This window comes from Ixodes scapularis, unplaced genomic scaffold (assembly GCF_016920785.2).
Source record: "Ixodes scapularis isolate PalLabHiFi unplaced genomic scaffold, ASM1692078v2 PGA_scaffold7__128_contigs__length_106722199, whole genome shotgun sequence".
Taxonomy (NCBI): domain Eukaryota; kingdom Metazoa; phylum Arthropoda; class Arachnida; order Ixodida; family Ixodidae; genus Ixodes; species Ixodes scapularis.
In genome coordinates, this window is record NW_024609882.1 from 78,545,931 (window position 1) to 78,558,068 (window position 12,138).

Here is a 12,138-nt window from a genome sequence, read left to right on the forward strand (position 1 = left end):
CTTCGGACGCCCTTGCCCATTACAGTGTCCACCAGCCACTAGTCATGGCATGTGATGCCTCTCCGTACGGACTTGGGGTGGTACTCAGCCACGTTGATAGCGAAGGCCGGGAGGTACCGGTAGCCTATGGCTCTCGAACTATGACAGCTGCCGAAAGGAACTACGCACAGACAGACCGGGAAGCTCTGGCGATAGGTTTTGGAATACGAAATTTCCACAAGTTCATCTACGGTCGGCATTTTCGGATCGTGACCGATCACAAACCTCTACTGGGACTCGTGCATCACGCAAAACCGATGCCTCAAGTGCTGTCGCCGAGGATGTTGCGATGGTCGTTAATGTTGTCGGCTTACGACTACGAGCTGGAGTACAGGCCTGCTCATCAGCTCAGGAACGCGGATGCACTGAGTCGACTGCCTCTAACTGTGGAAGACAGCTCAACTGACGAGAAACTTTTTGAAGTCCGGATGCTGGAGACTGCGCCGGAGATTCCGTGGGATGCCCAGAAGATTGCCCGATGCACCCGGAACGACCCAACCTTGTCCAGAGTTCGACATTGGACGGGGGTTGGATGGCCTCAAGGCAGGCTGCCGGACGAGTTCAAGCCATTTGTTCGACGGCAGCACGAGTTGTCGGAGTATCGGGGATGCCTGCTGTGGGGATGTAGAGTCATCATTCCAGAGCAAGCGAGAGACCAGGTTTTGGAGCTGCTGCATACCACGCATGCCGGGATCGTCCGCATGAAGGCGCTTGCCAGAAGCACAGTTTGGTGGCCGGGTATCGACCAAGATATCGAAAGGAAGGTCCGAACCTGCCTGCCCTGCCAGGAGACAAGGCCGCAACCTGCACGTGCAAGACTGCATCCATGGGAATTTGCCAGAAACCCATGGTCCCGAATCCACATCGATTTTGCAGGACCCTTCCAAGGAAAGGTTTTTCTTCTGGTGGTGGATGCGCATTCGAAATGGCTGGAAGTCATCCAGATAGCATCCATGTCGTCAGCTGTCAAAGGCTGCGAGTGCTGTTCGCAACACACGGTGTTCCCGACACTATAGTCTCGGACAATGGGACAGCGTTCGTCTCACAAGAATTTGAAGACTTTTTGCAGAGAAACCAGATCCGGCACGTTAAGGTGGCGCCATATCATCCATCGTCAAATGGCCAAGTGGAGCGCATGGTCCAAGAAACTAAACAAGTCCTCAGGCGCATGGAAGGAGGCGACATGGCCACCAAGTTGGCCCGATTTCTTTTGAGTCAGCATATTCTCCCGCACTCAACGACCGTAAAGAGTCCGGCGGAATTGTTGATGGGTCGGAGACTCCGTACTGCACTGGACCGGCTTCACCCAGACCTACAAGCAGAGATGGTGGACAAGCACGAGGAACAAGCGCTGCGGGGAAGACAAGGTGTACGCGAATTCGAGCCGCGAGAACCAGTCTTCATCCGCAATTATTTAGCAGGCCCCAAGTGGCTACCCGGTATCGTCACTGAGATCACCGGTCCGGTGTCTTACAAGGTTCGCACCATCGACGGTCGTTTCTGGAAGCGGCACGTGGACCAAATCCGGAGACGGGAGTGGAGCACATACCTGGACGAGGAGGAGCCTACGACAGAGCTGTCACCTCAGCAGCTCTCCTTACCAAGCGAGCCATCGCTTAGGAATGAATCGGTGGAATAGTGCCCACCATCTACGAGTCAAGCGGACTTCCCTGAGGAGTCAAACCCAGTGGCAACACCTCCAGCTTCCCCACAACGTTCACCTGCTTCACCCCATGAACCGAGGCACCAAACAGTGTTGCCAACTTCAGCGCCTGCGCAAGAACAGTCAAATCGTCCCCAGCGACAACGGCGACGTCCCGACTACCTAAAGGACTATGTGACCTAGGGGGGAGGGATGTTGTGTGTTGGCAACCGAGGATATCCAGGGATGCCGGTGAACTGGTGCACGCGCGCATGCACGAGACGTTCGACTGCTCTGGCCCCAACCCGGTCGGTTGTGCCCGCTGTATGCTGTAATGTATATATTATGTAAAGATTAAATACACAACACCGACCTTGGAAGCCTATAAGTGCGAGCTCATTCTGAGCACGCGCATTGAACAGCGCACTCAAATATGGCGTACAAAATACTCCCTAGAGACGCATTCAGGCACCGTGCATGGGCGCTGCCATAACTTGCCTTCAGTTTTTGTTTCGCCTTATTCCGTTCGCAATTCACTTCACCATTGACAAAGCAGGACAGGTTATTCCCGCTTACTGTGTCCTTCTCCCCGGCATAGGCCTTTGTGGAGGCTCGTCAACGCCCGCTTCGGTGGCTCGGCATCTCGGTGAGAATTGAGATGGTCGGCAGTGGCGGCTCAATTTGACTCGTATTTGAAGCCTCTATATACCATTCCAATATTTAGGAGTCTTCAGCCCAGCGTATGATCTAGTCAGCAGAGCACGCGCGTGTTCGTAGCTTCAGAAAGCGAGCAGATCACGCACCATGCGCGGGAACACTGAAAATAAAACCGGCTTATTTTTTTATTTTTTGAAAGGTCTATACTTGGTGTTGCGAATAGCGGCCAGGTTCTTTAAATCGACAGCAAAAATCGGTTTCGGAACCTTTTTTATAGAACATATTTCTAGAAAAAATGCACCACCTGTGGGCAACGCTGTACAAAGTCGTAATGCGAGGTTAAGAAATTGATTTTTGCCGTCGATTTAAAGAGCCTAGCCGCTATTTGAGACACTTGGTAGATTCACCAATGTGTTATGAAGTACGCCAAAAAGGCGAGCTCCAATAGCTTGGCATGAACCACCGTTCGCGCGGTGTCAGAGTATAAACATCCGTCTCTGGCTGCGCGGTAATGCGAGCACCTAGTTCCCTCGTACCCGAGGCGTCGTTCCTTTATTCATGTGTTAGCATTAGTACGTACATGACAGCGAAGAGACGACGCTGTCCGTCTGCGAACAAAACAGTAGAAAGAGAGGCGCGCAGCGTAGAGGGGAGGGGAGTATTGAAGGACAAAGGCGAGAGGGAGGCGACGTCACGGGGCGCAAGCCAATGCTCGCGAGGGAAACCGGGAAACAACAAAAGCAGCGTCAGGCAGAGCCGTGCATACAGAGATTTTGGTCAATGGGAGGCGCTTGTAGAGCCGGGGCGTGCACCAGACTGGGAAAGAGGGCTTGGCATGCTCTCTCGGCCAACCAGAAGCCTAAAAGAATCCCCTAGTGGTGGTAGCGAGAAACAGTTTTGGTCGTGTTAATAAGTGCGTGAGAGTGAAATGTAGTAACCCTTCATGGTTGCAGATAGGCTGCACGTGATGTTTCGATCATGATTATACAGAAAGATGCAAGAAACGAACGCGCCGCTCGAACTCTGTTTTGCTCCGACAGTGTGTGACCGCTTGGTCGGCAGATCCTCGGCGCTTGGCGTACGTATTATTTCGATTGTTCCGCTAGTCTGACTTTTCCACCATTATATTGAATGACCGAGATTTAAACATCACGTGCACAATATTTTCAGTCACCGAGAGTTACCCCGACGCACTTACCAACTTTGTCTCTCGCGACCACCGCCAGGGTATTATTTCCGGCTTCTGGTTGGCCACATTCGAATTTCTGAAGACGCGCTGGAACACGCCCAGCCCGCTTTCGGCCAATGGTGCCTTTTCATTTGTCTTCTATACTTCCCAACGAATGGCAAAACTCTCTACATATACGGCTCTAGCGTCAGGCAGCAGATGCCGCTGCTAGTGTCCAAGGCGCTAGCAAGGTGGGCGAACGAGGCAGAGGAGCTGAAGCAGCCCCTATAGACGCTTTACACACGCGCCAAATTACAGCCGCCATTGCTGACCTTCTCTTGTCTTACCGAGATGCCGAGCAACTGAAACGGTAGTTGACGATTCTCTACAAAGGCCGCTGCTTTAGAAATGGACCCAGTTGAATCTAATGTAGCAATAATCTGACCTGTTATGGTATTGATGAAGTGAAATAAACGAAATAAGAGTAAACAAAAACTGAAGGTCACTTATGGCGGCGTCCATGCACAGCTGCTGCAAAGCGTCTATAGACCTATTTCACAAGGGCGCCGCCATTTCGAAATATCGTCACGTCCAGTATGGGCGAAAACATTGTTTTTCCGTCGCCACACCAATACAATACATTTAGGATATAAGCGTAGCCGTTACCCACTCGCGTTTTGTCCCCCTTGTTTTACTTATTTTTTTTTAGTATTATGTCACCCACTCTCGTTTTGTCCCCCCTTTATTTATTTATTTTTTCTTAGTATTTGGAGGTTGAAACGTTTTATTATTTTTCGGTCGCCCATAACGGATACCCGTAGCAGGTGGCTGGGGACGAGAGTAAGCGAAGGTCAATAGGTGCTTTACAGCAGCTGTGGATGGGCGCCGCCATAACCGACCTTCGATTTTTATTTCCACTCGTTACGTTTGCTTCGCTTCATCATGACCACAGCTGGGCAGGTCATTGCAATTTTAGACTCTGCTGTGTCCATTGGCTTTCTGGAAGCTTCGCTGGCTCGGAATCTGGGCAAGGACAAGGTCACCAATGGCGGCTGTAATCGGGCACGTGTGCATAGCGTCTATTGGCGACGTGAACGATCGAAAGCGTCGCTGTGATCGGTCTTCCACGATACGCCGAAAGCTGACTATGACGTCAGCAAAGAATTTCCCATCGACGGAAGTAAGATGACTGGAAGAACTTCAATTTCGATGGTGTTGGCAGTGTTGGTTTCAGAGTGCTATGATTTCAAGCTTCCACCATGCTCTTTACAGACACCTTCAAACTTGTTGTTCACAAGGTAATGAAGTCACGAAAGGTAACCATAGGAGGGCGCCACCAGCACATCTCGCCGCCAATATTACGGCAGCGAAGGCTAGAAGTGCGAGCTCATAGAGTTGGCAGCTGCCCTTAATGCACAAGAGCTTGTGCCGCCGAGGTGTGCCCTAGAGCAAATAGCTCGCGCTTGTAGTCATTCCTGCGGTGCATCATAAGGTGAAATGGAGGGTAGCTCGGCTGGCCGAAATGGGGTGCAAGAAGCGGCAAGCCTGCGCGGGTCTGCGTGCGTCAGAAGCTGGGACAAAGCGAGGTCGGCGAGCCTACTTCGCCGTAAAAAAATGAAAGGAAGGTCTACTGGTAGATTCTTAGGAAATGCGATACCATAACCCCTTGGAAACGCCACACACGCCCTCCTAAGGGAAACGCTAATACTGTGAAGACAAAAAAAAAAACGGCAGCAAAAGATAGAGGAAGCAAAAGAGAAAGGCAAAACAGAAAGTTATTGTTGGTTTCTTTGTACTAACGGCAAGGACAGGGGAAAGAGACATAGCGATGGGAGATGAAAAAAAAAAACCGTGTGCTCAGCTCAAGTGGGTTTGTTAATATAATTACGTCAGCTACTAGGATCACCCAGACCACATCTAATGCAATTGATCTTTTCATCACGAATTGCATTACAAAACTACACGCTTCTGGAACCATGTGTGCTGATATTAGCGATCATCTTCCGGTTTTTTTGTCGCTGTTTAATCATGACCTGGAAAGAAAGGTTGCAAAGGCTACGGTCACCTTCAGCAACATGCCAGATAGTTGCCTGCTGGCCTCCAGAAATGCAGTTTTGGACCATAATTGGAGCTCAGTTCATCCTAAGCTGGATGTGGATGATGCGTACATCGAGTTTTTAAATGGTTTTCAAAGACTTTACAATTTACATTTTCCATTTAAAACTATAACTGTGACCAACAAAATAAGAAAACCTTGGGCGACACCCATACACATCAAAATGATGCAAAAGAAAGCCCGCCTATACAAATCGTGTCTCACATCGAGAGATAACGACAAGCTGTTAACTTTTAAAAAATTTCGGAACGTCCTAACGTCTGAACTCCGGAAAGCGAAGACGTTGTACTATAAGCGTATGTTCGAGGATGCTACTAAAAAACGCTCTGATATTTACAGAAAATGATAAACGAAGTTCTGAATCGTAGTAAGATTCCTCCTCGCATAGGCGAATTAAAAATTGATGGCCAAGTTATGTCTGGTGTGTCTTTGGCGGAATATTTCAACACGGGTTTTCTAAATCTGCAGCCCAAACCTTATAATGACGATGCCCTTTTGAAGCTCACGCGTAGTAGCCATACCTTTTTTTTAGCCCCAACTGACGACCAAGAGATATTTAACATTTTTCTAGGACTTAAGAACAGTAAAAGCACAGATATTGATGAACTACAATCGAAACCTGTCACATTCGTGATGGATATCATCGTACCCTGCCTAACACACATATATAACCTGTCCTTATCGTCAGGTAAATTTCCCACTAATACGAAATTGGCTAAAGTTTCAGTAATACATAAAGGTGGTGACTCAAACGTTGTCACCAACTACAGGCATATATCAGTGCTACCTGTGTTTTCTAAGGCACCTGAGAAAATTATCTTTGTGCGCCTCAATTACTTTTTTCTTAAACAGTCTGTATTAACAGAATTTCAATTTGGATTTAGGAAAGGTAAATCCACCGAGACAGCTTTACTGCTGGAAAAAGAAATTATATTACATGGTATAGAAAAAAGGTGCTTACATTAGGCGTGTTCATCGACTTTTCTAAAGCTTTCGACGTGTAAAATCATAAAACATTGCTGGCAAAACTAAACTACTATGGTGTTCGTGGCGTACCCCATAAGCTAATTGAGTCATACTTAAAAGATCGTAAACAATCTGTTGTCATTAATAACCATGCTTCCTCTTTTCAAGATGTTCCTTGTGGGTACTTCAAGGAAGTATATTAGGGCCCTTTCTGTTTACAATATAAGCGTTGATAACCAAGCACAGTTCATTATTTATGCCGATGATACAAGCCTTTTTTTTTTTCTGCGGATAGTGCCGACGAATTGATATGTCGCGCAAATTCTGTTCTTCAGAACTTCTTTTTATGGTCGGAGGCTAACGCGCTCAAGATTAATGCGAAGAAATGCAAAGCAATTATTTTTAGATCCGTAAATAATTCTATCTTAACTCATAGCCCAATTCTACTTGGCAATTCGCAAATAGAAATCTTTAACCAGCACATAATATTAGGTGTATGCTTTTCGGAGCATGTGACCTGGGACGCTCATGTAAACTTTTTGATCTCTAAACTGTCTCGTATTGTCGGTGTATTTGCTCGTTGTCGTGGTATTCTGCCACTTCATCTTAAAAATATTTCACGCATTATTTCAGTCCCATGTGAATCACTGTAATCTCATCTGGGCTACTACAACTAAAACAAATAAAAATAAATTATTTTTGCTCCAGAAAAAGGTCTTATGACACATTGCGGAAGTACATTATTTTGATCACACTGAACCTCTGTTTACTAAGTATAATACGCTCCCTATTAAGCATTTGTATGAATACCGCCTGATCTGTTCCATTCGTTTTGCACCGGCATCAGTTATTGAATTCTTATATCGTATTTCGCAATTAACTGAAAGCCTCAGCATCGTCAGCACACGTCGTACAAAGTTTTGGGCTATCCCTCGTTCACGTACAAAGTATAATCTGCAATCCCCGCGCCATATCCTTCCATCTTTGTTAAATACATGTCTTACCAAGAACATAGATATATATTCGGTTAGCAAGAAAGACATCTTGTCGTATCCTATTTAGTTGGTTTTTGTTGTATTTTCAATTTTTTAAATGAATTGTAGTATCTATTTTCATGTATCTATATGTGTGCGTACTTGTGTATTCATTTTTTTTTCTATTGAATGCTGCTGCCTGTAAACGGGGGAGCCTGAGCCCAGTCAAGCTGTTCTTGAACAGCTTTTTGCCTAGGCTCCCCTCCAGAATTTCTGGAGAATAAAAAGATTTAATGATTAATTGATTGATTGATTGAAGGAGCTGGCACCTCCCGAAACCGTTGTGGGGTACACTGGGTTGTACGCGAGACAACAGTCTGAACTCAAAAGATTCTTCACCCGTAGGAATGCAGCCGCCTGCTCAGGACCCCAGGCCCATACGTCGCGCTTCGACAAAAGTGCTCGAAGAGGAGCGGTGATTTCCGAGATGTGCGGCACGAAACGCTCAACATTGTTTACCATGCCAAGTAGCCTTCGGACCCCTGCAACATCCCCAGGCCTTTCCATCGCCTGGACAGCCTGAATCATGCTAGGATGCGGCTTCACACTTTCTGCTGATACGACGACTCCAAGGAAGCTGACTTCGGACACTCCGAACACGCACTTGTCTTTGTTGAGGGTGATGCCAGCCTTCGATAGTTGGGAAAGCACCTGGTTGAGCCGCGCGTCATGTTCCTCACGCGTCCGTCCAAAGACAAGAATGTCGTTAATCATATTGACGCACCCGACCTGTCCTTCCAGTATGCGCGCCATCTGCTTCTTAAAGTATTCTGGTGCCGACGTTAGTCCAAAAGGCAAACGACAGAAGCGGAAGCGGCCAAAGAGGGTAATGAAAGTGGTGTACTCCTGACTTTCCTTGCCAAGTTTCACCTGGTGAAATCCGGAATTTTCGTCCAACTTGGAGTACACAGTCGCTTCTCCCAGACGTCCGAGGACTTGGTCCACCGTAGGGAGCTTGTGCCGTCCTCGAAGGACGACCTTGTTGAGCTTCGTAAGGTCAACGCAGAGACGTTGACCACCAGAAGCTTTTGGAACGACGACTGTTCCTGCACACCACCGAGTGGGGCCTTCAACCCGACGAATGACGCCCTGTCGCTCGAGCGTCTCCAGTTCCGTCCTCACGACCTCTCGTAAGGGAATGGGTATACGACGAGGTACACTCAATGAGAAAGGAGTGGCTTTGGATTCTAGCTGGATCGTGTACTCGTCGGGTAGCATACCCAGACCTGTGAAGAGCTCAGTGAAGCCTGGGTTGACTGCAGGCTTGGCTGCAGTATCGAGGAACTTGATGACCTGAAGGTCCTGTATGGCAGAGAAGCCCAGCAAAGGAGTACTGAAACACCGGATGACATACACCTGCTGCTTGGAAGATCCGCCGTTCCACCACAGCGTCGATGAGAAAGAACCCAGCACTTTAAGCGGCTGGTTGCCCGGTCCATGAATGGCGTTTCCCACCTTTGACAAACGCTGGGGAATCCGAGGGAAATAATCTGGAACAGCCGTCACCTCGGCCCCCGAATCCACTTTCAAGGACGCTGTATAGTTGTTCACGGTGACGTCAATTTACTTAGCCTAGCTCTCTCCGGCGTCGACTACAGAAAGCTGCAGAGTGCCTACTTTTGCTTGCTTTTTCATGCGGGAGAGACAGACCTCTGCGAAGTGCCACTGTTTCAGCCTCTAGGGAAGTACTCAGTTTCTGCAGCTTGCATGTTTATTCGATGATGCCAAGAATACAACAAACCCATAGGCACACTCATGGCTGCTTTTATACTGATAGCAGCCGCGTTATCTATAGGTTAAAGAGTGACGTTACAGTTAACCGACACATGACATTCGATTCGGACATGATGACACAACAGTATGGTGAAGAGAGTGAGGAGCACTAGGAATATCAGCGGTCTTCGCGACGGTGGTCTTCGCGAGGCCGCCATATTCGCTGCCGACTGCCATATTTGCTGCTGACCGAGCTGCTGACTTCTAGCGGGTCGGTCTCGAGCACCTGAAGCCTGACCAACCTGCTAGAAGGGCTACGTGCCCAGCTTGTAGGCGAGCTGGCCGAATTTCTGGCGACGCAGGAAGTCCAGCGCCCCCGTGGTGGGGCTCCAGGGGTTGGCGCCGGTATGGGCCTGGTGGCGGTCTTCGTGAAAGTGGGCCTGAAAGTCTCCCAGCTTGCGGTCGAGCTTGTAGCCTAGCAGCGTGAGTGCTCTGTCGGTCGAAAGAATGGCGTGGGTCACTGGTCTGGCTGGCTCTTTGACGATGAAAAAGAACACGTCTTACGCCCTGTTAGTTTCCTCCTCCTTTCTGCAGCGCGAGCTTTCGCTCAACGCGTGCAATATGCAATCTAAACATAATAATGATATTTATGCTAATTCACTATAATGCACTATTTCGATACTGTACTCGGAAAAAAAAAGGTCGGATAAAAGGAGTTAAGGAAAAAAAATAGTATGTTCCTGTACCTGCGATGAAAGGAGGAAGAAGGCACGCGCACTGGCGGTTTTTTAAGAAGCGCCGAGGACAAACGGGCAGGCACAGTGCCGAGGTGAGCGGGCAAGACTTAATATTCAGCATTAATTATATAGACACTCACGATTCCTGAGAACCTATAGATCCTGCGTCACGATTTTATTTGGTGTTTTTAAATGCCCACCAGGAAAGAACAAAATAGATTAAGCTATGCAAGTATTGCCTAACACGGTGTTTCCCAAGCTGTGGTTCTCAGTGGGGGTCGTGAAGCGGTTACGGATTTCGAAAAAAATACAACCATGTCACTTCTCAGGGAGGGCTCCGATGAAACAAAGTAGAGGCCGTAACTTAAGATTAAATTGAAACCGAGTTGTGTCCAAATTCCGCCCTCGTTCTGAGAAACTGTGCTCTAACAAACGGGTTCACTTTAGTCTTCTCTCTATTACCGAAGACTAATAAAGTGAAGACTAATAAACAAGCTCGCATGAGTCATTAGGAACAATCATGCAAACTAGCATGCGTTTCCAACTTTCATACAACCGTCCATTTTATCGTCCATTTTATGGCTTACTCTTCATGCATCGAAATTGAAGAAAAGACTCACGCTTTATGAAATGGCGGGGGCGGGGGGTGGGGGGGGGGGGGGTCTATATTTTATTTGTGATGGGTCGCATTGTCGTAGTTTGAAAAGCACCGACCTAACGCTGCAAGAGCCTCGTGAACCTCAAGTACGAAGTGTGTCGTCGACACAAATATAGAGTCTCGCAGGTTTCTTTATTGTTTTCGGTATATTTATTTATTTATTTATTTATTATACCCTCAGGGCCGAAGCATCACAGAGGGGGTGGGCAGCGGAAGTACAAAAAACGCTGAAAATGGTTAGTCCGGCACAGATCATGAATAGTAACTTGTTAAAGCTTCTTTAAAGAGGACAAAATCGCCAATGGACGCAATGGGTGAGGGAAGGCCGTTCCAATCACTAGATGTTTTTGGGATGAAAGATTTGAAAAAAGAATTTGAAATGGAAGTGGGTATACCAACTTTGCAGCAGTGATCGAGGCGAGAGGATACGTAGATGGGAGCACTGATTAGTTGTTCTTTCAAGAGTGAATTGGCATAGTAAATTTTATGGAATAAACAGAGACGGGAGATAGTGCGACGAGTGGAAAGAGGGGGCAGTGAGAAACTAGCTTTCATGGATGTGACGCTTGATGTACGATGGTAGTTTGATAATATAAAACGTGCTGACCGGTTTTGGATGGCTTCAAGCGCTGATATGAGGCTTTCTGTACCGGGATCCCAGACCGAGCATGCATATTCAAGTTTTGGTCGCACCAGTGTTTTATAAAGTAGTAATTTTAATGATGATGGAGCTAGAGAAAAGTTACGTCTTAAATATCCAAGCATGCGGTTACTGTTATTAACAATATATTCGATGTGAGTTTTCCATGATAGGTCAGGAGAGATATGAACACCTAGATATTTGTAAGTTGATACGTTTTCAAGGATGTTATTTGATAGGAAGTAGTTAGGACAGAGTGCTGCTTTGCGAGAAATCCTCATTGTCTTACACTTCATAGTGTTTAGTTTCATGTGCCAAGCATCACACCAGGAAGAAATTGCATTTAAATCAGATTGAATTATGTGTACGTCAGAGTCATTAGTAATTTCACGGTAAACAACGCAATCATCCGCAAATACGCTTATGGAGGAGGAAATGCTAGTAGGTAGGTCATTTATATATACTAAGAATAAGAGGGGGCCTAGGACAGAGCCCTGTGGTACACCGGACTTAACGAGGGACGATGACGAGTTTTTGTTATTGACAGTTACAAATTGCGATCTGTTAGTGAGGAAACACTCTAACCAAGATAAGATATATGGATCAATACCGAGTAGGCTAAGCTTGTATAGTAGTAGTTTATGTGTTACCTTATCGAAAGCCTTTGCAAAGTCCAGAAAGATGCAGTCAGTCTGAGATCCACGGTCCAGAGCCGAGTGGAGGTTGTGGGTGAAAACTAAAAGCTGAGTATCGCACGAGAAAGATTTG

The 12,138-nt window shown here is 47.2% G+C and overlaps 1 pseudogene; it reads left to right on the forward strand.

Annotated features, from left to right (window-relative positions):
- Positions 1-292: 292 nt before the first annotated feature.
- LOC121833173 lies at positions 293-1,678 on the forward strand (annotated as a pseudogene).
- Positions 1,679-12,138: the final 10,460 nt, after the last annotated feature.